The sequence below is a fragment of the Martes martes genome (genome assembly GCF_963455335.1).
Source record: "Martes martes genome assembly, chromosome: 3".
Taxonomy (NCBI): Eukaryota; Metazoa; Chordata; class Mammalia; order Carnivora; family Mustelidae; genus Martes; species Martes martes.
Genome location: NC_137890.1, coordinates 57518599 through 57542554, shown reverse-complemented (window position 1 = coordinate 57542554; position 23956 = coordinate 57518599).

Below are 23956 nucleotides of genomic sequence, written 5' to 3'. Positions count from 1 at the left end.
TGTGTATACACACATACACACACACACACACACACACACACACACACAATGGAATATTATTCAGCCATAAAAATGAAATCTTGTCATTTGCACCATGGATGGAGCTACAGAATACTATGCTAAGTGAAATAATTCAGTCAAAGAAAGACGAATATCATATGATTTCACTTATGTGAAATTTAAGAAACAAAACAAATGAGCAAAGGGGAAAAAAAAAAGAGAGGGAAGGCAAACCAAGAAACAGACACTGAACTAGAGAGAACAAAGTGACGGTTATCAGAAGGGAGGTAAGTGGAGGGATGGGTGATGTAGGTGGTAGGGATTAAGGAGTGTACTTGTGATGAGCATGGGGTGGTGTGATTTCCACGACGTGTGGAAATGTTGAATCACTATATTGTACACATGAAACTAACATTACTCTATATGTTAACAAACTAGAATTTAATTAATAACTTTAAAAAAAAACCAGTGGAATCTAATGGTGTTGTTGGTGGGGATAGCAATAGATCTCCTCCAAGTATGTCTTGTGCTCTAAGGCTTAAATGACCCAAAAGTCTTGGGGCAGGACTGGCCAAAGCTGCCTAGTCTGAATGAAGCTTCCTTGTAGGGATGGAAACCCATAGAACAAGAGCTAAAGAGGGTAATTTTTAACAGCCAGGATCCAGCTGGGTCTTGTGGAGTAATGTAAATCTTTGACTTTATTGATTTGTGTAATGAAAATTTCTCAAAATCCTTACACCATTCAACTATAATTAAAACACTGTATGATTACCTCAAAGTTTTAATGCATAAGCAAAATCATATAAATTCTCAGAGAACAAGTTTCCTCATACATAATGGGCATTAAGGAGGGCACGCGATGTGATGAGCACCGGTTGTTATACGCAACTAATGAATCATTGAACACTATAACAAAATCTATTGATGTGGGCTAAATGAATTTAAATTTTAAAAAACCTTCCAATTCAACAAATATTTGTAGAGAACTTACTACTTAGAACTATGCTAGACCCTAGACATATGAGAATGAGTAAAACAGACACAAGTTCTTCCCCTAATAGAACAGGGCACTAGTGGTGGAGACAAATAGCAAAAAACTGCATAGGTAGAAATTGTATAAGTGCAATGAAGTAAAAGAATGGTTTTCTATTAAAAAAAACAGGAAGAAATTAATATGGATGAAGTGGTCAGGAATGATTTCTGGATAAAGCAGCATTTGATCTGAGGCTTGGGAAATGAGTATAAGCGAACTAGATGAAGAGAGAAGCTAAGAGAGTTCCTGGTAGAAGGAGCAGTATAGAGGACATTCCAGAATGGAAATGACTAATTACTAATTATTTGAAGCATTTATATTTTGTTTTGTTTTGTTTTAGTTTCTCAGTACAGGAACTTTGTCTTATTTATTTTTATATCCCAGACACTTAGCATGATACTTGGCATACAACAGGTGCTCAGTAAATGTTTATTGGATAACTATTATTAACTTTTCTTTTAAAGTAAAACATGACAAAACAGAATTAATACAGAACTCAATATGACAGAATTAAGCAATCATTTGGGAGTTATGGAAACATGTGGAACTAACTTTGGAAAGGATAGGTTGAATGGAGCATCAGGTGATAAGAACAGTGATGATTTCAAAACACTCTACCCATATGGTTCCTCCACCAGGTAGCCTCCTCTGACCCTTCTTCCATGGGCATTAAGTACCTTCCTTTTGGCTCCCTTAGTACTCTACAACTACACAGTGGTATTCACCATATAATATCTTACAATTTCAGTGGGCTTTCTGCCTTCCCCACTACACTATACAACACTGTATCACAGTGAGGGAATGACTCATGACTTTATTTCTTATGCAAATGGGTATCTTATAAATGCTTGATGGATGAATAAGTGGGACTAGGTTGGCAGGGATGAAGTGAAGGCCCTTAAGAAAACTTGGTGACATCGGATGTCTCCTAGCAATATAATCCTAAATATATCCATCACATTGAATATCCATTAAAATTCAAATATCCATGCAACACTTGTCCAGAAGTGGTTTTAGTATGAAAAGGCAAGTATATCCAGCCATCTAAAATAAATTCCCTTAAAATCAACACTTCACTACGAGGTAAGTGGGATGACTGTTTATTGGGTGACTAAGACAGGAAAATTCACAGATACAGGTAAAGAGGGCTTTGGGCAGAAGGACATGTAGTTCTGCTTTTATAAGCACTCCTGCTAAAAATACACATAGAAAATGTACCTCCTAGAAAGGACATCATAATAATTACAGAACTAAGCATTAAAAGCTCTTGTTTTATAACCAATTTCTTTCAAAAACAGTGAAGTAGCTCACACATCATAGTCCATGAAACTCAATCAATGTTTGTCATCACCCTACACAAAAACCTTCGAGCCCACTGTTACTCATGTGTCATGATGCCTGTACATATGCACACAAATACACATGTGCATATTCTATTTCTTATTAAAAGGTCAGTGAATACAATAGATACCTTTAAAAGACCACCCTGCAGAGGAATTGGAAATAAAAGATAAAAGCTACTTTCCTGATTATCTTGAAGACAACACAGCCAGCCTATACACACACACTCCACAAAATATACATAATTTATATATATCATATATAAATTATACATATTATAATATTATATAAAACTTATTTGAGATACAGAGAGAGAGTGAGAGTGCTCATGCATGGGGGGAGGGGCAGAGGAGGAGGGAGAAGCAGACTCCCCACTGAGCAGGGAGCCTGACACAGGGCTGGATCCCAGGACCCCAAGATCATGACCTGACCCTGCAGGCAGACACCAAACTGACTGAGCCACCTAGGCACCCCACATGTATTTTTAAAGTTTCAATAATCCCAAATTATGGCTAATTTTCCCCTGGAAAACTAATCCTTGCTTTTTAAAATACATACTTTATGTATTTAGTACAAAAGAAAGAATTATTTTTCTCAATTGTCCCCTTCCAAGAAAAGATCAAGAACAGTAAAGCCTTTGTCTTCCAGAAAACTTAATATTGAAGGAATAGACAGTTCATTTAAAGAGGAAGGTGGAGGGAGGCACAAGAGGTGAAGTTGGAGAGGTATAAAAAGGTTCAAATCATGAATGTCTCATAGGTAAAATAGTGGAACTTCTGGTTTATCTTAGAGGGAAAGAGGAGCCATGGAAGGGACATCTTTGTCCCTTTTAAGTGGGTCACTACAAAGCTTGGGAAAAGCAACAAATATGGAGATATGAGTTGGGAGTTTGTTATCATAGTGTAGACCAGAAACAACAAGGGTCTGAAATATGGTGTGGTAAATGGGTCAAGTAAAAGGTGAGGAAATGGATTTGTGTGGTAAAACTGGCCAAATATCTATTGAGTCTAAGATGTAAAAGGGAAGAATCACAGATTACTTTTTGGGTTTCTAGCTTGAGTGACTAGATAAGCACTAGTGACAGTAAAATAAATATGGAGACAGAAAAGCAGGTTTAGAGGAGAGTATGACAAATTTAGTTTGGCCATGATGAGTTTGATATTTTTATGAAACAGTTAAAACGTATTTGGATTTATGAGTCTGAAGCTCTTGGATGGGGATGTTCTTTTAGCTGAAAATGTAGGTCCTGGAGACATCAGGATATCGGTAGCAATTCTAACCATAAAAAGTTACATGACTGGGGAGCTTAGGTGGCGCCAGTTGGTTAATCATCTGCCTTCTGCTCAGGTCATGATCCTAGGATCCTGGGATCCAGCCCAGAATAGGGCTCCTTGCTCAGCAGAGAGTCTCCTTCTCTCTCTACCTCTGCCCCTCCCTGTGATTATGCGCTCGATCTCTCTTGCTCTCTCTCTCTCTCTCTCTCATGCATGCTCTCTCACTTTTGATCTCTACATATGTGCTTGCACCCACTCTCTCTCAAATAAATAAATCTTAAAAAGAGGGAGAGAAAAAAAATGTGGATCACACAGGATGAAGCAAGAGTAAACACACACACACACACACACACACACACATGACATCAAAGAGCTGTGAGCCAAAGATTAAATTTAAGTAACACCAACAAGTAAAGATAGGAAAAATAAGAGAAACACACAAAGACGATAGGAAAGAAAAAGAGGTATAAGATGAACAAGAGACATCCAAGGAAGAGAGGGTTTTAAGATGTGAAAAAGGTAAACTATGCCAAAAAAATCACAGTAATATCATAATTGTCTAGTGAGAATAAGACTAAAACATGCTCATCAAGTTATACAATTATCAGATCATTAATGACCTCAGCAAGAGCAGTTTCATTGGAGTGGCCTGTGAGATGAATAGGTCTTTAGAAAGTAAAGACAACGGCAGGCTATTGTTTTGAAACTTTTGGTTGGCATGGGTACCTCATTTGCTACAGTAATTACACAGGTAGAGACAAGGAGGGTTTCAATTAGATTTGGGGGTGTTCTATTCAACAACTAAGAAATCAAATAAAATATAGGTAAAGCATTATCTAGCGAATCAAACCTCCTTAGTTTTTGAGTAACCATTTTGCATGTTTCTGCTATATAGAAAATATTGTTTTTTCCTCAAAGTTATCTTCATTCTATTTCAGCTGAGGGCGTAACTCCTAAATAGCCCAGAGACCACTGAATGTACGCGCTTCTTTTATTATTTTCATTGCAAAAGATGTAGTCTTCAGATGTTCAGAGTTTCCAATTATCAGTAATGACCTATCACAGTGAAAAATACAGAATAATAAAAATTTATTTCTATAGTAGTATGTTTAACTTGTTTTCATCAAAATTGAGAAAAAACAAGCCAAGAGAAAGCAAACCATGTCCCAAGGAACTTGTGGCAATACAGAGAAGCCAAGTGCCTGGGGTTTATTATATCCCAAGCTGACATTTCTTCTGGTCAAAAAGGTTGCTGGAGACTTCTGGTGACAAAAGAGAAAGGGCAAAATTTCCATCATCTTGGAAGAAAAAATAATTTGGAATCAAGAGAAGAACATTTTTTAAAACAACGTTTTATATTTGTTAATTGTATCTTCTTTCTTTTGTAAAAATCCCAAAATTCTTAGGATATAATATCCTTTCCTATCCTCCTGATGTGACTCATTATCCTGCATAGGGCTGTACTTACCAGGACCAAGGTCTTTTATGAAATTAAGTTGTGCCTGCGTACACTTCCAGAGCTTAAGTGGCATATACACTGAGGTGTAACAAAGGATCGGTTGAAAAGTTACAATGCCTTCAAAATACCGGTTTGAATGTCAATGACTACAGGCTCTCAAAAGCAAATTTGTACTGCCAGATGGCAGTCATTGGCCCATCATACCCGGGCTGGGCCCTGATGCCCCCAGCTGGTTTTCTCATGGAGGCTTTTCAGCTCCGATGATACTTTAGCTCGCTGTGGAAGAACAGAGATTTGGGACCCAGATGGACCAGAATTTTGCACTGCTACTTATTGTGTGTGACCTTGGAAAAGTTTTTTAGGCCCTCTACACTCATTAAAATGGGAAGATTAATAGTACCTATAAGATTTGGGAAAGAGTTAAATAAGAATGGAATGGTGCTTAACATCTAACAAATATTCAATGTTATCCTTCTATTTTTATTTTCATTCTATCATCCAATTATGTGGACAGGTGGGTTTTGAAGACATTAGTCAACATAAATATCATAGTCACCCTCTTTAGTATCATCATCCTTCACTATCCTCAACCTCCGACATTAATTGAAGGCTTGTTGAGAACCAGACATGGGGAATATACTGGAAAAAGCAACAAGTATAAAATGGCTCTTCAGATATAGACAATCTAACTGAGGAGCCAGGGCATACATATTTTAAAAAGGGCAAATACCAATGAAAAAGGATTTGTGTTTTCTGTCATATGGACAATGCAGGTAAACAGTGCCAAAGATACATGACAATTATGTCTCGCAGTGGCAGAAGAGGACTCCTTTGTAAGATACGAACAAAAAGAATGCAGGAAAATGAACATTATGGATAAGGGGGAAAGCATGACCAAAATTATAGCTGACAGTATTTTAAACACGTTACACAGAGAGCCTAACCGCTGCAGAATATTTATATACAGCAAGTGAAGGATAAATTTAGAGAGACAGAGGCCTTTGCAATGAGAACTAATTCTGGAATTTATCTTTTATAAGAAGCATTTCTTACCTGCATTGCCTACTCTGGACACTAGCATTTTTACTGTAGTATTTAATTAGGGTACATACAGCCTAGATATTTATAACAGTACTTGGGGAATTCTTAACCCAACACTTTACAAAGTTGTGATGAGCACTGGCTCTTAGATGCAACTAATGAATCATGGAACACTACATCAAAAACTAATGATATACTATATGTTGGCTAACTGAATTTAAACAATTTTTTTAAAAAGACTACTAAAAGAGTAAATTAAGAGCCACAACAAGGGGTTGTATTAAAAAACAAACAAACATATATTTGATGTACAGCATTTCTGAGTTCAAATCCCAGTTCTTTTATTTTCTATCTATACACTTCCATAAAAAGGCTTATTTTGAGGAGTTGCAACAACTGTGTAAAAGTATGTGCTGTGTTATAAGCTTCCAATTCCTCTTTGCCAGAAATGTGTAAAAACTTTAGCCAAGCACATATTTCTGTAGTGGTCTGGTCTGTAGCTCTCATCTGGAGTACTCCAGAGGCTACTGATCTTATCTATGCCACATGTTGCTCTCTTAGAACATATAGTTGCACTGGGATGGCCACTTCAGTGATTGAGTCAAACTGTTTCAAGAATATTTTTGATTACTCCATCTGCATTATGGTTGAATTTGTGCCTCTCCGATCTGGTTTACAAAATACCTATTGCTGATCATAAATTTCTCTCCAAGTTCAACGGTGTCCTGGTTTTTTAATGTGTCCTCATCTCTCTTCATTTCTTCCTGGATCTAATGCTGCTTTCTGGCTGAAAAAGTGGCTGCTGTGGGAAGGATATTAAGGGTAATCCTCTTTCTGGTAGGAAAAGTAAGTGCTTTACTGAAGCAAAGTGTCATGGGAAGAGATAGGGAATGAAGAGAGGAGAAACAGATAGAGCAGTGGTTCTCTATGTTTATTTTGTTTGAACACAGCTTGAATGTAACTGTCCTCTCATCAGTCTTTGCGATGACAGGAAGACCCATAATATGTGCAGGGAACTCCACCAAGCTTTGCTCAAAGCCTTTGGAATTCTTGAAGGCATGAGAAGAGTTCCCATTATTGAGAAAACACTGAAGCAGGTTAGAACTAGAATCACGTGACCACTGTCCAGATGGCCATGATGCAACCACCTACCAGTTCTGTATCTTGGCCGAATCTCTTGATCTTTTTCTGCACGGCATGGTTCTCATCTACATAATGAGGAAAATATTAGCATGTATTTTGCAGAGCTGATATTAAGGTTAATAAAAGCTAATCTAAGTGAAATGCTTGGTATGTGCCTGGCCCATAAGTACTCTACATATTTCAGCTACTATCCCAATTTACAGGTGAAACTCAGGGTAACTTGCCCAAGCCTACACAGTAGCAGAGCAGATTCTGAACTGAGATCTAACCCTAAAACTGAGTCAGTTTTATGACACTACACTGCTAACTTAAATATTCTGATTAGCTGCAGAATATGTGCTTTGACAATTTATTTCACTATTGAAATTTCACCAGGCTCCCCCACTTTCCTGTTTGCTCTTCCATTCCTTCTTCAGAATACTGTATTGTACTTCTAGACCATCTGTCCATTACTGTCAAAGAGTAAGCCAGATGCATCAGCAGTGGACCTGTGTGTATTTGAAAACTGAATGCTATGTGCAATTGTTTAAGCTTTAAAAAACACACACATTTAGAAATCTTGAATACAAAAATTATTGTTCATATAAGTGGGAAATACATAGTCCCTACAAAATAAAGAAAATGAAAATGATACTATAGGAATTGAAAATGATATTTTTAGAATGTAGTTTTAAATATTTTATTACTCAAGTAGCTAATCTGAATGTATATTATAGAAAAGAAAATGTAAAATAAAAAAATTGCTTATGTAAAAATTGAATTTTCCAGTTTATCCTGTCCTTGTTGAACATTATTAATATCATTCATATTTAGATTTTTTAGCCCTCTGTGGAACTCAAGAACCAAATGAAATTTAACAATTTTCTCAAATAAGTTTGGCCTTTCATTCCTCCTTTTCATACCAAGACAGGTTATGATTTTAATGGAATAAATACCTTTACCCTTCTCCAAGGTTTCCACAGCATGCTTTATTTAGTTCTCCCTGCAGTGTTTCTTAAGCGCTGCTTTACATGCTTTTCTCTACTACAAACCTTGAATGTTTGTAATTTAGTTTTATATGGAGATCTCTAGTATCTTCCCCTATAATCTGATAATTGAGCTCCTAGTATCCAAGTGATTTAAAAATTTATTTTCACACAAAAACCTGCACATACATGTTTATAACAGTTTTATTCATATCCTTAAAAACAAGAAGTAACCAAATGTCCCTTAATAGGTATGTGGACCTGAGGTCATACACAGAATACTATTCAATGATAAAAGAAAAAAGAGCTCTCATACCACATGAGGACATAGATTAATTTTAAATGAATTTTGTTAAGTGAAAGAAACCTATCTGTAAAGGCTATATACTGAAAGATTCTAATTATATGATATTCTGTAAAAAGGAAAAACTAGAGAGATAGTAAACAGAGAAGTACTTACGAGGAGTCAAGGGTTGGGAGGGAGGATTGAATAGGTGAAGCACAGGGGATTTTTTTCTTTTTTTTATGGGCAAAACTATTCCCTGTGATACTATAATGATGGATATATGGCATCATATGGCATCATATGTTTGTTAAAACCCAAGAGCTCTATAGCAGCAAGAATAAACAATCTATAGAAATTTTAAAAACTCACTGAGTTGGTTCAGGGATCTTGGGATGGAACATAGAATGTAAGCAAAGAATCTAACTATGATGCATGTACGAAACAACTTCACTGAAAAAAGTTGGAAAAGAAAAAGGGTGGGAAAAAAAAAGAAGCTATCTGGAAGCTCTGGAAATGAATGTATTCTGCATAACTAAAGGCAAAAGGAACTGCACATCAGCACTGTCCTCTTTAAAGTTGTTTCTCATGGTGGTATGGGTTAACAATTTTGAAACCATTGTACATGCACAGTGAAACTGAAAAATTAAGCAAATGTATAGTTATGGCAGAAGCCAGATATTTCTCACTGTTGAAGTGAAAGATTATAGATAAATAGACGGAGAAGTTGAAAAGATCAATACGGTAATGGATTAGAGTTGCAGACAGTATGAACTCTTGTTTAGCTTAATAGAGATACAGATCACCACATACAGAAATACATGTGTGTAGGGGCACTTAGGTGGCTCAGTCAGTTAAGTGTCCAACTCTTGATTTCAGCTCAGGTCATGATTTCAGGGCTGTGAGAAGAAGCCCCACATCAAGCTCTGCACTGAGCAAGTAGCCTGCTTCAGATTCTCTCTCTCCTTCTCTCTCTGCCCCTTCCTGTTCATGCATTTTCTCTCAAAAAACAAAAACCAAAACCAAAAACCAAAACAAAACAAAACAACATATGTATGTGTATACAGGAGTTAATATAAATACATAATTTCTTTGTTATGTCAGTGAGAGAGTGAGAGTGCCTAGAAGTAATAATATGCCAGTAATAATGAGCACATCTAGTACTCAGAACATAGATGGGAATACCTCTGTGACAATCTGGGAGTTCAGTGGTGGTTCTAGCACTCTGTATCAGCAAAAAGACCTGAAAACAGATGCACTGAAGAGGGTAAAAAAAAAAAAAAAAAAATGGTTTCACCTTTCCCATGTCATCCGCACCCTATAATCAGTGAGAGAGACCCCTTTCAGCCCATGATTTCTCCCACAGAGGAAAGCAAGAGTATGTTGAATGGCCAGCTTTTCCAGGCTTGTGGAACATTGCCTAAGAGGTCCATTTCTCTCTTGTCTCACCCAGATCATGGAGGGGATCAGCATGTCTCAGTAGTCTGGGGGAGCTAGGAGCAGTAAAAGTAGCAGGAACTCAGACCAATCATGTACATATTTCAAAAACTGGCCACAGATCCCACTGACAGCTTATAGACTTCATCAAGAGGTCCACCCATTAACCCATGGGAAACCTTACTTGTAGCTCCTCACCCACAACTGGCAGACACATACCTATAGCTCTCTAAATGTACCCCAGGATCATACATATGAATCTCCACAGAAAGTCTTCTTGTTTTCTTGTAGATAAGATATGTGATCCTCAACAGATGGTGAGCATGAACCTCCACAAAAGGCACATCAAAGTCTGCAGAGATATCACATGGACATCAGTAGCTGGCTTGACTCTGAAGAATGGGAGAGAAGGCACCTTGAACAATGCCATGGGGAATATAAATGAGAGGCTTTGTGCATAGGCCTGATTCTGTGGGATCAAGAGATGGTGTGCAATCCTAGGACTTCTTACCTGATAGAAAAGAGGAAGAGTAGGGTGGGAATATCCATAAGAAAGACCACAAAATCTTTAGCTAAGTTGGCTGCTGAAGTTCTTTCTCTCTTAAAGCCAGTCAGCAGACCAGTGGAATATATTACTTCTTCAAATGTGAAGAAGTAACACAAGACTTCAAGGAATATGAGGAATCAAGGAACATAACACCACAAAGGAACAAAATTAAGCTCCACTATCTGACCCCAATGAAAAGGAGATCTACCAATTGCTCTACAAAGAAATCAAAATAATTGTCTTAAACTCGGCTACAAGGAACAAAGAAAACTAAAAACAAATCAGGAAAACGATACATAAACAAAATGAAAATTTCAACAAAGAGATAGAAACTATAAAAAGAACTCAAGAGAAATTCTGGAGCTAAAGAACACAATTACTTAACTGAAAAAAATCAACAGAGAGCTTCAACAACAGACTTGATCAAGTAGAAGAAATAGTCAGCAAACTCAAAGGGATCATTTGAAATTATCCAATCAGAAGAAGGAAAAAAAACAAACAAACAAGAATGAAACAGACTGAAGGGAGCCTATGAGGCTTTTGGCACATTGAAAAACAATAGTATATGTATTATGTGGGTCCCAGAAGGAGCAGGAAAGGGCAGAAAGTTTATTCAAAGAAATAATGACAGAAGCTTTCCAAAGCTGAAAGGGAAATAAATATACAGACTCATGATACCTGAAGTACCCAGACTAATCTGAATATTAAAAGATTTTCACCAAGATATGGTCAAAATGTCAAAAATAAAAGACACAAAAGTTGGTGAGGATGTGAAGAAATGGGGACACTCATACATTGCTACTGGGAATGAAAACTGATACAGCCACTTTAGAAGACAGTTTGGTGATTTCTTACAAAACTAAATATATTCTTACCAAGCAATCTAGCAATCATGTTTCTTGTTATTTATCAAAGGTGTTGAAAACTTGTATCTACACAAAAACCTACATGTAGGGGCACCTGGGTGGCTCAGTGGGTTAAGCCTCTGCCTTCAGCTCAGGTCATGATCTCAGGGTCCTGGGATCAAGCCCCGCATCAGGCTCTCTGCTCAGCAGGGAGCCCGCTTCCTCCTCTCTCTCTGTCTGCCTCTCTGCCTACTTGTGATCTCTCTCTGTCTGTCAAATAAATAAATAAAATCTTTAAAAAAAAAAAAAACCTACATGTAAACGTTAATAACATCTTATTTATCTTTGCCAAAACTTAGAAGCAACCAAAATGTCCTTCAGTAGGTGAACGAATAAGTAAATTGTAGTATATACAGGTATAAAATATTATTAAGAGCTCAAAAAATGAGCTCTTAAGCTATGAGAAGACAAGGAGGAACCTAAAATACATATTACTAATAAAAGAAGCCAATCTGAAAAGGCTACATACTGTATGATATTAACTATGACATTATGGAAAAGCCAAAACCATGGAAACAATAAAATCAGTGGTAACCAGGTGTGGGGATGGGGAAAGAATGAATAGGGAGAGCACAGAGCAATTTGGGTTAGTAAAATTATCTTGTATGATATTTTAATGATAGTTATATCACTATACATTTGTTCAAATCCATAAAGCATACAAAACCCTAGACAAACTATGGTCTTTTGAGGATTAAGAGGTCTTCATGTAGTTTTATCCTTGACCACACAAGTACTATTCTGGTGAGTAATTTTAGTAATGGAGGAGGCTATGGATATATGAGGGGTATATGGAGTGTATGTAGTAGAATACACATTCTTCTTAACCAAACATGGAATGGATCATATGTTAGGAAAAAAGCAAGTCTTAATAAATTTAAGAAAATTAAAATAAGTTCATATATCTTTCCCAACCAGAATGGTATACAACTAGAAGTCATTAACGGAGGAATAATACAAAATTATTAAATACAAAATTAAAAAACATACTCTTGAATAACCAATGAGTCAAAGAAGGAATCAAAAGGGAAATAGAACAAATGTTAAAAGTTCTCATCCCGGGAAGCCTGGGTGGCTCAGTGGGTTGGGCCTCTGCCTTTGGCTCGGGTCGTGACCTCAGGGTCCTGGGATCGAGCCCCACATCGGGCTCTCTGCTCAGCCGAGAGCCTGCTTCCCCTCCCCCCACTCCCCTCTCTGCGTCGCTCTGCCTACTTGTGTACTCTCTCTCTCTCTCTCTGTCTGATAAATAAATAAATAAATCTTTAAAAAAAAAAGTTCTCATCCCAAGGAAAAAATAATTTTACCTAACTATGTACGGTAATAGATGTTAACTAGACTTATGGTGGGGATCATTTGGTTACATACAAATATCAAATCATTATGTTTTATGTCTAAAACTAATATGATGTATGTTAATGATATCTTGGTAAAAAAAAAGAATTATATACATATAAAAAAAGGAAAATAAAAATATATCTTGAAACAAAAGAAAATGGAAGTACAACATACCAAAACTTATGGAATGCAGCAAAAGTAATTCTGAGATGGAAGGTTTTGTGATAAATGCATTAAGAAAGATCTCAAAGGAATAATCCAACTTTGCACTTAAGAAACTTGAGAAAGAAAACAAACTAAGCCCAAAGTCAGGGGAAAAAAGGAGCAGTAAGTATTATAGCAGAAATAAATGAAGTAGACTAGAAAACAATAGAAAAGATTATTAAAAGTAGGAGCTAATTTTTTGAAAATACAAACAATTGACAAACCTTTAATAAGATTAATCACTACAAAAAGAATAATCACCCAAGGGGCACCTGGGTAGCATAGTAGGTTAAGCATCTGCCTTCAGTTCCGGTCATGATCCCAAGGTCCTGGGATTGAGCCCCACATTGGGCTCCCTGCTCAGTGAAGCCCAGTTCTCTCTCTTCCCTCTGCCCCTTCCCCCACTAGTATGCACTCTCTCACTTTCAAATAAATAAACAAAATCTTTAAAGAAAAGAATAATCACTCAAATAAAATTATAAATGAAAGGGGAGATATAACAATTTATACTGCAGAAATACAAAGGATAATATGAAGGTACCATAAATAATTATATATCAACAAGTGGATATGATATCCTGGAAGAAATGGATAAATTCCTAAGGCTTTATGACTTACTAAAACAAATTCATGAAAAATTAGAAAATATGAACAGACCTATTACTAGTAAGGAGATTGAATTAGTAATCAAAAACTTCCCCAAAAAGAAAAAACAAACAAACATGTGAGCAGATGGTTACACTGGTGATTCTATCAAACATGTAAAGAAGAATTAATACCAGTCCTTCTCAAACTCATTTGAAAAATTGAAAAGGAGGGAATGCCTCCAAGATCATCTTTTAAGACCACCATTACCCTGACACCAAAACCAGACAAGATTCCACAAGAATAAAATTACAGGCCAATATCCCTGATTAACAAAGATGTAGAAACTCTCAACAAAGTACTAATAAACCAATTCAACAGTACATTAAAAGAATCATACACCATGATCAATGAGATTTATTTCTGGGATACAAAGATGATTCAACATAAATCAGTAAGTGTGATATACCATATTAACTGAATGAAGCATATACATTACATCACATGGTCATATCAACAGATGTAGAATAACTGACAAAATTCAATATCCTTTTATGATAAAAACTAAAAAAAGGAGGCATAGAAGGAACGCACCTCAATATAATAAAGGTCATATACAACAAGCTTACAGGTAAGGCATATATGACAAGCTCACAGGCAACATTACACTCAATGCTGAAAAGCTCAAAAGTCCTCATCTAAGATCAGTTATAAGACAAGAATGCCATTCTCACCACTTCTATTCAACATAGGAGCAGAAGTTGTAGCTAGAGCAATTAGGCATGAAAGGATCAAAAAGCATTCCGAATGGAGAGAAAAAAGTGAAATCTGTTTGTAGATGACATGATATTTGACCAAAAACTGTTAGAATAAACAAATTCAGAAACGTTGCAGGATAACAAAATCAACGTAGTTTCTATGTTGTTCCTATGCACCCACAACAAACTATTCAAAAAGGAATTAAAAAAACAATCTTATTTATGATAGCATCAAAAAAGGACAAAATACTTCACAATAAATTTAGCCACAGATGTAAAGATCTGTATACTGGTAAGTATAAAACACTGTTGGAAGAAACTGAAGAAGACACAAATTAGTAAAAAGATATCCCATGTTCAATAATTGGAAGAATTAATATCATTGCAATGTTCATACTACCCAAAGTTATCTACTGATCCCATACAATTCCTATCAACTCCAATGGCATTTTTATAGAAATAGAAAAGAAATTTTAAAAAATCATATGGAACCACAAAAAAACACTGCATAACCAAAATATTTTGAGCAAGAAGAAACTGAGGCGATCACACTTCCTGATTTCAAGATACAGCCTACTGATGTACTGGCTTTTATTTCTGCTAAAATTATGTCTGCGATTGGACAAAGTGGATGAATTTGCTATGGGAGTGGTCTTCCTTCGGTTTTACTACTCTACTTGGAGAACAATGGGTTCTCAGCCAGACTAGAAGAAAGTATTAATGTTCCAACTTTTGTACTTAAATTCTTCCATGGCCTTGCAAGGGTCCATGAAACTATATTTCATTATACTGTCTCAAACATTTTTAAACTCACAATTAACCTCTCCCATTTATAGTCTGGGGGTGGGATAAAGTATGAATTCAGAATTTTACCTCAATTCTCTCTCAGAGAAATGGATTGGAAAAGTAAAAGATTATTTCTAAATGACTTCAAGTTTCTTAGAAGGAAATCAGATGTGGAGCTTTCATGACTTCTTTTTGGCTTTAGTTTTTATTTGTTTGTTTTGTTTTCCTTCAATTCTTGTTTTGTTTTAAATTCCATGGTGGATACTCATAAGCACTGGAGTATGGCCAACTTTAATTTTTAATGGTTTTCATTTTGTGACTGAGGTTTCATGACCAATGGATTAGAGAAGTACTTTCTCAGAGAGAATATAAAACTATGGCATGCCAAATACAACCTACCTCTTACTTACATGGTGCCTTTTGTTGTTAGCATATAGTCAAGTTTTCCTTATAAAAATCTTTCTTCATTTATATAGAAAATATAAATATAAAATATATAATATATTAATATATAATTTATTATATATAATTTATAATATATAAATATAAATATATATTGTATATAAATATAAAATATAAAAAACTATTCTTCATTTCTTTGAAGAATAGTTTTTGTTTTTCTAGTTCTCAGAAAGTCTAGAACAGTGCTGGAAACATATTAGATATTCTATAAGTACCTACTGACTCCGGTTAGATTTGATTTTCAATTCAACTACCAAACTAGAATAAATGTCCAGTATCTTGTCTAATCTGCTTTATTCCTATCTTCTTTGCCAACAGGTCTGACTTCATGAGTCATAGGCTTAACTGCATCAGCCAGAAGGCCAGGTTACTTTTTCCAGGATCAATCATTTCCGTTGGGACAGAGATAAAGTAGAAAAGTCTGAAGTAAGAAAAAAACTGCAATGTGAGAATGAAATTGAAAATGAATGGGATGCAAAGGTGGGATGGAAGTGCAAGTCAGAGAAAAGCATATTCCAGTTTCTTATGTTCAATTTAAGTTCAGCTTTTGGAAAATATATCTGATTACTCAGAGTATATAGTCTAATTCTGGAAGCAGCCATAGATTTAGTATACATCAAAAGCCTAAAAAGTGAGTAAGCAAAAGTTAGAATATGACATAAATATAGCAAAAATAAATATAGCGAATTGGAATTGGAATTCAGGACACGTCAACTGAAGTGCTGGTTCTACAGTAAATAACTTCAGTAAGTTCTGAGTTTCCATGACTTTTTCTGTGAAATAAATGAATTTATCTCAGGTTTCTTGCCTCTTGCTCCAATGTGCATGTCACTACACCAATCTCAGGCTCTCCTTTGTTATTTCTAAGGACTGTGTATCCAGCCTAATGTGGCTTGTGGATTTCTCTCACATGATCTCTTTCATGTTTCCATATTTCCTTGGGCTTTCTACATTTGTTTAGTTGTTTGGTTGTTTCCATTAAGGTCCCTGCCCCCATTAATTTAAACAAAGTAGAGCTTTATTGGGAAGAAACGGAATAACCAAGACAACTTGAAAGGCTGTATAATCAGATTTTAGGAAGAACACTTTTCTCAAATATTTCATTACCAAGAAGGAGAGGCTTAGTGTGTGAGCTTGGGTCACATGTCCAGGGTAGGTAGGGTAAGAGGCTCTGTAATTATCAACCCCATCAATACTGCATGCAATGGGAAAGTATTTTTTCAAAGGAAATAAAAAGTACTCCTCTTACTGAATGTAGACTGGGCAAGCGAAAAGAAAAAAAAAAGCTATTTATGGACTGATTCCATGATTTGGGGCCTATTCTCCTTGATTTTTTGTGCCCAGTGAGTCAATCATTTGGTCTCCTCAGTGGGGAGACCAGGCTAATGGCATTCATTCTATGATACCAGGATTGGTTTACATGTGCTATTAGCATATAATCCTCTGTAAGGGATATGAATCCTGGTAAAACACATCAGTTTAATGTCCTGGGTTGTCTGTGGTGATATGATGCTAAGTTAATGAACAGTTTACTCTGGTTCTTCAGCCCATTATAATCTACCAGCAATTTTCACACTTGAATGAATCTCCTAGCTCTACCAACAACAGAGTCAAATGAATAACTCTGAGGACTTGAATTATAATGGAATCTGACTTTAAGAATTACAAATTGGTCATAGGAAAGTGAGCCTTGCCTATTAATTTATCTCCTCATTTTTGAAATCACTTATGTAAACTCATAGCATTTACATACTCAGAGCAAATATTTCTGAAGGGCTCTGAACACTTTCAGAAACTTTATTAATCTGTTTATTTTCTCTAGGAGATAAGTTGGTTGTCCATAGTAATATTAAACTTTTGGAGAAGATTTCTAAGACAAAATTCACAAACATAGAAAGAGCTGGTAATTATCTACATCTTGATAATATAGAAAAATCAGAATGTTTACCACTGTAGAAATAATAACCATCATATTGGCTAAGTTGTTTGGCTCTTCATTTTCATCTACAAAATAAGTAGCTCATTATTATAACCCTAATCAAAACCATCTATTGAATACCTTCTTGCTTATAGCACTGCTGTGAGCTTGTTAAACTGGCATAATTCTCTCCATTATCACCAAATATTAATATTTAACAAGAAGCCTCTTTTAGATTTTAAATGAATAATTACAACACTTAGAACCTACCCAAGTAAATGATCTAGGTTTTATTTTTTTCAAGAGGAAATGGGGTTCAGGGTGCTGAATTAAAGAGGTATTAAGGTATGCTGATTTATTCATGTGTATGCCATCTCTCAGATTTGATTTTTAAACTCTCAGCATCAGCACTGTCAGTCTCTCAAAAGACAGGCAGGTTGGCAATCATAGCCAATCCTGCTTTTGTTCATATTCTATGGCTCAGAGACACATTCTCCTCTTGTCAGCTTTATGAAGAATAGAACATAATTTTCATTTGCCTGCTTGGAGGACAATCATTTGACGTTCTTAAAGTGAATTTTACCCACAGGCATAATGTTAAAATAGAATTTAACTTTATATATAGATCTAGTCTTATTAACCACATCCCCAGAACGTTTTATAATTCTGTGCTAAGAATTGAGCTTCCACTTATGGTAAACATAGACTCCACCCCAGGGTGCTCAGATTGGGAGTTGTGTTGTTGGACTCCCACTCTGTCAAATGGTGAAGATGTACTTAAAATGCCAGCTACGACTTTCCTAAATTCAAGGGGTCTCTAAGCAGGAGCTGCCACTGGACCTGGAGTACTGAAAATTTTGGAATAAAAAAAATTATAATATCTCTTATTTGGTGACCTAATGCTCTAGACTGTGCATCATTTTCTGTAACAGAAGGGAATCTAGGTATTCTGGCTAGCAGGCTGGAGTCATGCCTGAAGAGACAACTGGCTGCTTCAGACAGAGTTCACCATCCCTGGTTGCACTGTCTAAAGGACAACGACTGTTACTTAAATATGTGTCTAACTTAGTGACTCAGTGTTAAAATGCTATAAGGCTTCACATAAACAGAACTATTGAATCCTATAACAACTGTGCCTTCCTGTCTTGTAAGTGATGACTGACAGCTATGTTTTAGGATTTCAAGTTCTGCTTCAATGGCATTTCCCTAATTAACTTCCCTTCCCTTCCCCCAACCTCCCCTCACTCTCTTTATATAGATTGGTATTCTAGAATTGCCTTTATGATCTTCTTGCCACCCATCCTCTTCAAATGAACAATCTTAACAATACAGTCTAGGATTTGTTTGCTCTTAATCATTAAGTTGTCTCTTCAGGCATGACTCCAGCCTGCTAGCCAGAATGTTGTTTTTGTTGTATTGTTTGCTATTGACAACATAACTAGATTCCCTTCTGTTACAGAAAATGATGCACAGTGTAGAGCATTAGGTCACCAAATAATAGATATTATAATTTTTTTTATTCCAAAGTTTTTGGAGCTGATGACTTTGAAAAAGATTTAAGAAATTGTTTCTTCAACACTTGGTGTACAGGCTTATACAGGGCCTGGAATATGTGTTCAATTAATATTTGGTGATTGTCAATTAAAAATAGGTAATAATTTTGCTTCTTTATTAACATATGGACTATTTAAATACATAACAAAGTGTGAAAAAATAGGAATCTGGGTAGCTTTCTTGAATGTAGGCTTTCATGATAAACACAGAAACACACAAATCTAGGGATCTGTTATATCTCCACTTATGTTACTTTGGAGGGTTATAGTGTTTCTCCTTCCTATACAAATCATTTTCAATAACAACTATTCAAAATTCAGGTTCATAAAATGGAGACTTAATCTAAATATTTGGTGGACCAACTACACGTATTGACTAGAAAACTAAAATACTGAAAATTTTATAGCAGATGAATTGGAAATAGTTAACAATAAAATGACAATGAATTCTGCTATATTAGTTAATGCATAATCTGCCTCACAAAAGTATACCTTCAGCTATTTTTTAATTTTCTCCCCCAGCTTTATTGAGATATAATTAATTTATTGAGAAACAATTCCAAAATAGTCAACAATCTATCACTTCACATAATTACAATGTTTTGTATGGGGGCACAATATTTAAGATCTACTCTCTTAATGTTCACACATATAGTAGAGTATTGTTAACTATAATTACCATGCTGTACATTATGTTCCCAGAACTTACTCCTCTTGTAACTGGAAGTTTATACCCTTTGGCCAACATCTTCTCATTTCTCCACCCCTCAGACCCTGGCAACTACCATTCTGTTTCTATGAACATGGATTTTTTATTTTTTATTTCACACATGAGTGAGATCATTTCTTTTTCAGAAATATTTCTCAATATTTCTTTTTCAGCATGACTTACTTCATGAGTAATCTAAATATGTTTAAAACACGTGATTTATTTAATTTTATTCTTATTTTTATTTTTTATTTAAATTCAATTAGCCAACATATCTACATCATTAGTTCAGATGTAGTGTTCAACAATTTATCAGTTGTGTATAATATTCAGTGCTCATCACATCACATGCCCTACTTAATGCCCATCACACAAATACCCCATCTCTCCACCCATCTCCCCTACAGCAATGCTCAATTTGTTTCCTAAAGTTAAGAATGGTTTTTCTCATGGTTTTTCTCCCTCTCTGATGACTTCCCATTCAGTTTTCTCTCCCTTTTCCTATGATCCTCTAGCTGTTTCTTACAATCCACATATGAGTGAAACCATATGATAATTATCTTTCTCTGTTTGACTTATTTCACACAGCATAATACCTTCTACTTCCATCCACATGAATGTAACTGGTAGTGTTCATCCTTTCTGATGGGTGAGTAACATTCCAGTGTATATATATATACAACATCTTCTTTATCCATTCATCTGTTGACGGACAGCTCAGCTCTTTCCACAGTTTGGGTATTGACATTGCTGCTATGAACAATGGGGTGCAGGTGCACCTTTGGCTCACTACATTTATACCTTTGGGGTAAATACCTAGTAGTGCAATTGCTGGGTCATAGAATAGCTCTATTTTTAACTTATTGAGGAACTTCCATACTGTTTTCCAGAGTGGCTGTGCCAGCTTACATTCCCACCAACAGTGGATGAGTGTTCCCCTTTCTCCACATCACTGCCAACATTTGTTGTTTCCTGACTTGTTAATTTTAGCGATTCTGACTGGTGTGAGGTGGTAGCTCATTGTGGTTTTGATTTGTATTTCTCTGATGTCACATGATATAGAGCATTTTTTCATGTGTCTGTTGGCCATTTGGATGTCTTCTTTGGAGAAACGTCTGCCCATGTCTTCTGTCCATTTCTTGACTAGATTGTTTGTTTTTTGGATGTTGAGTTTGATAAGTTCTAATTTATAGGTTTTGGATACTAGCCCTTTATCTGATGTCATTTGAAAATATCTTCTCCCAATCTATAGGTTGCCTTTTAGTTTTGTTGACTGTTTCCTTTGCTGTGCAGAAGCTTTTTATCTTGATGATGTCACAATAGTTCATTTTTGTTTTTGTTTCCCTTGCCTCTGGAGAGCTGTCTAGCAAGAAAGCAGGAAGTTGCTATGGCTGAGGTCCAAGAGATTTCTGCCTATGTTCTCCTCTTGGATTTTGATGGATTCTTGTCTTACATTTAGGCCTTTCACTCATTTTGAGTTTATCTTTGTGTATGGTGTAAAGAAAGGTCCAGTTTCATTCTTCTACATGTGGCTGTCCAATTTTCACAACACTGTTTATTAAAGAGAGTGTCTTTTTTTTCTACTGGATATTCTTTTCTGCTTTGTCAAAGATTAGTTGACCATAGAGTTGAGGGTCCATTTCTGGGTTCTGTATTCTGTTCCATTGATCTATGTGTGTGTTTCTGTGCCAGTACCATAATGTCCTGATGATTGAAATATGGTTTGTGATGCCACCAGCTTTGGTTTTCTTTTTCAACATTTCCTCTGGCTATTTGGGGTGTTTTCTGGTTCCATACAAATTTTAGGATTATTTTTTCCATTTATTTGAAAAAGTTGATGGTATTTTGCTAGGGATTGCATTAAATGTGTAGATTGCTCTAGGTAGCATAAACATTTTCACAATATTTGTTCTTCCAATTCATGAGCATAGAACGTTTTTCCATTTCTTTGTGTCTTCCTCAATTTCTTTCATGAGTATTCTATAGTTTCTGAGTACAAATTCTTTGCCCTTTGGTTAGATTTATTCCTAGGTATCTTATGGTTTTGGGTGCAATTGTAAATGGAATCTACTCCTTAATTTCTCTTTCTTCTATCTTGTTGGTGTATAGAAATGCAACTGATTTCTGTGCACTGATCTTGTATCCTGTCATATTTCTGAATTCCTATATGAGTTCTAGAAATTTGGGGGTGGAGCCTTTTGGGTTTTCCACATAAAGTATCATGTCATCTGTGAAGAGTGATAGTTTGACTTCTTCTTTGCCAATTTGAATGCCTTGTATTTTTTTTTGTTGTTGTCTGATTGCTGAGGCTAGGACTTCTAGTACTGTGTTGAATAACAGTGGTGAGAGTAGGCATCCCTTTCATGTTTCTGAACTTAAGAGAAAAGCTCTCAGTTTTTCCCCATTGAGAATGGGGAAATTGAAAATGATATTTACTGCAGACTTTTTGTAAATCACTTTTTAAAAAAGATTTTACTTATTTATTTATTTGACAGAGAGAGCACAAGTAGGCAGAGAGGCAGGTAGAAAGAGAAGGGGAAGCAGGCTCCCCACTGAGCAGAGAGCCCGATGTGGGGCTCAATCCCAGGACCCTGAGATCATGATGCGAGCTAAAGACAGAAGCTTAACCCACTGAGCCATGCAGGTGCCCTGTAAATTGCTTTTATGATATTGAGGTATGTTCCCTCTATCCCTACTATGGAGAGTAAAATGAGTGATATTAGAAACTGAAGTTTGAGAGTTTTGCTAAGTAAAATTATGGATTGTCATTGACTATCTAGATCAATTCTAAATAAGAGGAAATAATGAAACATCACTGAACACAGGCTTATTCACTTTTGCTTTCTTACTACAAACAAATTTAAGACACCAGTAAACATCTTTTATGCCACATTGAAAAATTCAGAATGAGAAAAAAGTATAGTCCTAGTCCCAGAAATTTTGAATCTGTTTTTAATGAAGTGTTTCTTCCATTTATATTTCATAAAATTATGGATATTGGGTTTAAGTCTATAATCTTACTCTTTAATATCTCACCTATATACTTTTAGTCAATTGTTCTTCCCTTAAGTTTTCTTTTATATTAATCAAGCATTTTATTTTTTTTTTAAATTTCACTATTGCCTTACTGGTTGTGTTAGGGTCCCCAAGACCACCATATGTCTGACAATTTGCTAGGAAAACTCATAAGACTTACCATATAGTCATTAGTCATATTCATAGCTATGATTTACTGAAGTGAAGGGATACCATATAAAGTCAGCAAGGCAAAAGATATATGGAGTGATGTTTGAATAGGGCAAGTTCTCTGTCAGTAGAGTCACATAAAAGGCATTTAATTCTTTCAGCAATGCAATGTAACAACACTTCTGAAATGCTGTCTACCATGGAAGTTCTTTAGAGTCTCAGTACCAAAGCATTTTACTGGGATCAGGTTATGTAGGCACCTTCTGCCTGATGTGTTCCAAAACTCTAGATTCCCAGAAGAAAGGCAACTGTTCAGCATAAACCTTGTTTTTCACTCTCAGGGAACAGTGAGAATGCCAACAAAATCCAAATTCCAAGACAAGCCAAGGGCCAAACTTGCAAGCAGGACTTTCTAAAGGTATGTATGAATGCTGACAATACTGTCTCTATCTTTGGACTTCTATCCTGTTCATGTCCATACAATGATCTCCGTCTGGGCTACATGTTCTAGGTCCCATGGAGGTTAATGTATGCTCTTATTGGAATGAGGGAACGCTTGTTCTGATTTTCCCTAAAGTGGCAGACAAAAGGTGTCACTCTAAATAAGCAATAGAGATTCTCTGGTGCACAGATGGCCCCACTTTAGATAACTACCTTGTGACAACATGATCATGCCTTTCACTTTCTAAGAGCTGGAGATTAAGCTCCTAATGCAGCAGAGAAAGGGGGCCAGAGAATAGCTATACACTGTCTGGATCATCTGTCTGCCAGATCCCCCCATTAATAAGTTACCCTAAATAAGTCTCTGTGTAAAGGGAGTATGGAGTGGCTTGCTTCATTTTCCGTATTTAACTATCTTCTCAGTCTGGAGGATATTTTACTGGCCCTCCTCCACCTTCTAACAGGGTACCAAACAGCCTTGGGTCCATTTTGTTACTCTTTTCTACAAGCTAGTTATAACCCTTTGATCAATCTTTTTACTGGCTTCTTTTATGGTAGCTAGGCATAGATATTATATAGGTATAGATATTA